Source organism: Oncorhynchus tshawytscha, unplaced genomic scaffold (assembly GCF_018296145.1).
Source record: "Oncorhynchus tshawytscha isolate Ot180627B unplaced genomic scaffold, Otsh_v2.0 Un_contig_18736_pilon_pilon, whole genome shotgun sequence".
Classification (NCBI taxonomy): Eukaryota; Metazoa; Chordata; class Actinopteri; order Salmoniformes; family Salmonidae; genus Oncorhynchus; species Oncorhynchus tshawytscha.
Window position 1 is genome coordinate 1 of NW_024605295.1, and position 4,420 is coordinate 4,420.

Consider the following 4,420-nt stretch of genomic DNA (forward strand, 5'->3'; position numbering starts at 1 on the left):
TGTATTTCATCCAACAATCTGTGCTACAAATTATGGCTGCAGTATATGCAATTTCTTCCACTTTTTGAGTGACACAAAGATGCTTATCTAAATGGTGAAAATGCAACAGCTGTTAATCAGACTCACTTTCACTTTACATAGTGCACCAAGAAATAGTTTCTCGCTTACGACCACACCGGCCTGAGTACGCCTGATCTCGTCTGATCTCGGAAGCTAAGCAGGGTCGGGCCTGGTTAGTACTTGGATGGGAGACTTCCTGGGAATACCAGGTGCTGTAAGCTTTTTGACTGCCTTGTGGAATTTCAACTCTTTGTCCGTTTATTCCCACAAGGCTGAAATATGTGCCCTTGCTTTGAAATAAGTAAGCAAGTTTAGTTTGTATTTCATCCAACAATCTGTGCTACAAATTATGGCTGCAGTATATGCAATTTCTTCCACTTTTTGAGTGACACAAAGATGCTTATCTAAATGGTGAAAATGCAACAGCTGTTAATCAGACTCACTTTCACTTTACATAGTGCACCAAGAGATAGTTTCTCGCTTACGACCACACCGGCCTGAGTACGCCTGATCTCGTCTGATCTCGGAAGCTAAGCAGGGTCGGGCCTGGTTAGTACTTGGATGGGAGACTTCCTGGGAATACCAGGTGCTGTAAGCTTTTTGTCACTGCCTTGTGGAATTTCAACTCTTTGTCCGTTTATTCCCACAAGGCTGAAATATGTGCCCTTGCTTTGAAATAAGTAAGCAAGTTTAGTTTGTATTTCATCCAACAATCTGTGCTACAAATTATGGCTGCAGTATATGCAATTTCTTCCACTTTTTGAGTGACACAAAGATGCTTATCTAAATGGTGAAAATGCAACAGCTGTTAATCAGACTCACTTTCACTTTACATAGTGCACCAAGAAATAGTTTCTCGCTTACGACCACACCGGCCTGAGTACGCCTGATCTCGTCTGATCTCGGAAGCTAAGCAGGGTCGGGCCTGGTTAGTACTTGGATGGGAGACTTCCTGGGAATACCAGGTGCTGTAAGCTTTTTGTCACTGCCTTGTGGAATTTCAACTCTTTGTCCGTTTTTTCCCACAAGGCTGAAATATGTGCCCTTGCTTTGAAATAAGTAAGCAAGTTTAGTTTGTATTTCATCCAACAATCTGTGCTACAAATTATGGCTGCAGTATATGCAATTTCTTCCACTTTTGAGTGACACAAAGATGCTTATCTAAATGGTGAAAATGCAACAGCTGTTAATCAGACTCACTTTCACTTTACATAGTGCACAAGAAATAGTTTCTCGCTTACGACCACACCGGCCTGAGTACGCCTGATCTCGTCTGATCTCGGAAGCTAAGCAGGGTCGGGCCTGGTTAGTACTTGGATGGGAGACTTCCTGGGAATACCAGGTGATGTAAGCTTTTTGTCAACTCTTTGTCCGTTTTTTCCCACAAGGCTGAAATATGTGCCCTTGCTTTGAAATAAGTAAGCAAGTTTAGTTTGTATTTCATCCAACAATCTGTGCTACAAATTATGGCTGCAGTATATGCAATTTCTTCCACTTTTTGAGTGACACAAAGATGCTTATCTAAATGGTGAAAATGCAACAGCTGTTAATCAGACTCACTTTCACTTTACATAGTGCACCCAACTCTTTGTCCTTTGTTTTTTCCCACAAGGCTGAAATATGTGCCCTTGCTTTGAAATAAGTAAGCAAGTTTAGTTTGTATTTCATCCAACAATCTGTGCTACAAATTATGGCTGCAGTATATGCAATTTCTTCCACTTTTTGAGTGACACAAAGATGCTTATCTAAATGGTGAAAATGCAACAGCTGTTAATCAGACTCACTTTCACTTTACATAGTGCACCAAGAAATAGTTTCTCGCTTACGACCACACCGGCCTGAGTACGCCTGATCTCGTCTGATCTCGGAAGCTAAGCAGGGTCGGGCCTGGTTAGTACTTGGATGGGAGACTTCCTGGGAATACCAGGTGCTGTAAGCTTTTTTGTCACTGCCTTGTGGAATTTCAACTCTTTGTCCGTTTATTCCCACAAGGCTGAAATATGTGCCCTTGCTTTGAAATAAGTAAGCAAGTTTAGTTTGTATTTCATCCAACAATCTGTGCTACAAATTATGGCTGCAGTATATGCAATTTCTTCCACTTTTTGAGTGACACAAAGATGCTTATCTAAATGGTGAAAATGCAACAGCTGTTAATCAGACTCACTTTCACTTTACATAGTGCACCAAGAAATAGTTTCTCGCTTACGACCACACCGGCCTGAGTACGCCTGATCTCGTCTGATCTCGGAAGCTAAGCAGGGTCGGGCCTGGTTAGTACTTGGATGGGAGACTTCCTGGGAATATCAGGTGCTGTAAGCTTTTTGTCACTGCCTTGTGGAATTTCAACTCTTTGTCCGTTTTTTCCCACAAGGCTGAAATATGTGCCCTTGCTTTGAAATAAGTAAGCAAGTTTAGTTTGTATTTCATCCAACAATCTGTGCTACAAATTATGGCTGCAGTATATGCAATTTCTTCCACTTTTTGAGTGACACAAAGATGCTTATCTAAATGGTGAAAATGCAACAGCTGTTAATCAGACTCACTTTCACTTTACATAGTGCACCAAGAAATAGTTTCTCGCTTACGACCACACCGGCCTGAGTACGCCTGATCTCGTCTGATCTTGGAAGCTAAGCAGGGTCGGGCCTGGTTAGTACTTGGATGGGAGACTTCCTGGGAATACCAGGTGATGTAAGCTTTTTGTCAACTCTTTGTCCGTTTTTTCCCACAAGGCTGAAATATGTGCCCTTGCTTTGAAATAAGTAAGCAAGTTTAGTTTGTATTTCATCCAACAATCTGTGCTACAAATTATGGCTGCAGTATATGCAATTTCTTCCACTTTTTGAGTGACACAAAGATGCTTATCTAAATGGTGAAAATGCAACAGCTGTTAATCAGACTCACTTTCACTTTACATAGTGCACCAAGAAATAGTTTCTCGCTTACGACCACACCGGCCTGAGTACGCCTGATCTCGTCTGATCTCGGAAGCTAAGCAGGGTCGGGCCTGGTTAGTACTTGGATGGGAGACTTCCTGGGAATACCAGGTGCTGTAAGCTTTTTGTCACTGCCTTGTGGAATTTCAACTCTTTGTCCGTTTATTCCCACAAGGCTGAAATATGTGCCCTTGCTTTGAAATAAGTAAGCAAGTTTAGTTTGTATTTCATCCAACAATCTGTGCTACAAATTATGGCTGCAGTATATGCAATTTCTTCCACTTTTTGAGTGACACAAAGATGCTTATCTAAATGGTGAAAATGCAACAGCTGTTAATCAGACTCACTTTCACTTTACATAGTGCACCAAGAAATAGTTTCTCGCTTACGACCACACCGGCCTGAGTACGCCTGATCTCGTCTGATCTCGGAAGCTAAGCAGGGTCGGGCCTGGTTAGTACTTGGATGGGAGACTTCCTGGGAATACCAGGTGCTGTAAGCTTTTTGTCACTGCCTTGTGGAATTTCAACTCTTTGTCCGTTTTTTTCCCACAAGGCTGAAATATGTGCCCTTGCTTTGAAATAAGTAAGCAAGTTTAGTTTGTATTTCATCCAACAATCTGTGCTACAAATTATGGCTGCAGTATATGCAATTTCTTCCACTTTTTGAGTGACACAAAGATGCTTATCTAAATGGTGAAAATGCAACAGCTGTTAATCAGACTCACTTTCACTTTACATAGTGCACCAAGAAATAGTTTCTCGCTTACGACCACACCGGCCTGAGTACGCCTGATCTCGTCTGATCTCGGAAGCTAAGCAGGGTCGGGCCTGGTTAGTACTTGGATGGGAGACTTCCTGGGAATACCAGGTGCTGTAAGCTTTTTGTCACTGCCTTGTGGAATTTCAACTCTTTGTCCGTTTTTCCCACTAGGCTGAAATATGTGCCCTTGCTTTGAAATAAGTAAGCAAGTTTAGTTTGTATTTCATCCAACAATCTGTGCTACAAATTATGGCTGCAGTATATGCAATTTCTTCCACTTTTTGAGTGACACAAAGATGCTTATCTAAATGGTGAAAATGCAACAGCTGTTAATCAGACTCACTTTCACTTTACATAGTGCACCAAGAAATAGTTTCTCGCTTACGACCACACCGGCCTGAGTACGCCTGATCTCGTCTGATCTCGGAAGCTAAGCAGGGTCGGGCCTGGTTAGTACTTGGATGGGAGACTTCCTGGGAATACCAGGTGCTGTAAGCTTTTTGTCACTGCCTTGTGGAATTTCAACTCTTTGTCCGTTTTTTCCCACAAGGCTGAAATATGTGCCCTTGCTTTGAAATAAGTAAGCAAGTTTAGTTTGTATTTCATCCAACAATCTGTGCTACAAATTATGGCTGCAGTATATGCAATTTCTTCCACTTTTG

General features: G+C 41.9%; 9 non-coding genes and 2 pseudogenes across 9 annotated transcripts; all 11 read left to right on the forward strand.

The window, feature by feature from the left end:
* The first annotated feature begins 162 nt into the window (after positions 1–162).
* LOC112257210 lies at positions 163–281 on the forward strand. The gene has a single exon (XR_006080902.1). It is a non-coding gene; the product is annotated as a 5S ribosomal RNA (ribosomal RNA).
* A 258-nt stretch (positions 282–539) lies between these two features.
* LOC112257222 lies at positions 540–658 on the forward strand. The gene has a single exon (XR_006080907.1). It is a non-coding gene; the product is annotated as a 5S ribosomal RNA (ribosomal RNA).
* Positions 659–918: 260 nt separating this feature from the next.
* On the forward strand, positions 919–1,037 carry LOC121842063. The gene has a single exon (XR_006080908.1). It is a non-coding gene; the product is annotated as a 5S ribosomal RNA (ribosomal RNA).
* Positions 1,038–1,295: 258 nt separating this feature from the next.
* Positions 1,296–1,414, forward strand: LOC121842060. The gene has a single exon (XR_006080906.1). It is a non-coding gene; the product is annotated as a 5S ribosomal RNA (ribosomal RNA).
* Positions 1,415–1,880: 466 nt separating this feature from the next.
* LOC121842064 lies at positions 1,881–1,999 on the forward strand. The gene has a single exon (XR_006080909.1). It is a non-coding gene; the product is annotated as a 5S ribosomal RNA (ribosomal RNA).
* A 261-nt stretch (positions 2,000–2,260) lies between these two features.
* LOC121842061 lies at positions 2,261–2,379 on the forward strand (annotated as a pseudogene).
* Positions 2,380–2,639: 260 nt separating this feature from the next.
* On the forward strand, positions 2,640–2,758 carry LOC121842062 (annotated as a pseudogene).
* Positions 2,759–3,000: 242 nt separating this feature from the next.
* Positions 3,001–3,119, forward strand: LOC121842065. Its single transcript, XR_006080910.1, has one exon. It is a non-coding gene; the product is annotated as a 5S ribosomal RNA (ribosomal RNA).
* Positions 3,120–3,379: 260 nt separating this feature from the next.
* Positions 3,380–3,498, forward strand: LOC121842057. Its single transcript, XR_006080903.1, has one exon. It is a non-coding gene; the product is annotated as a 5S ribosomal RNA (ribosomal RNA).
* A 261-nt stretch (positions 3,499–3,759) lies between these two features.
* LOC121842058 lies at positions 3,760–3,878 on the forward strand. The gene has a single exon (XR_006080904.1). It is a non-coding gene; the product is annotated as a 5S ribosomal RNA (ribosomal RNA).
* Positions 3,879–4,137: 259 nt separating this feature from the next.
* Positions 4,138–4,256, forward strand: LOC121842059. The gene has a single exon (XR_006080905.1). It is a non-coding gene; the product is annotated as a 5S ribosomal RNA (ribosomal RNA).
* The last annotated feature ends 164 nt before the right edge of the window (positions 4,257–4,420 follow it).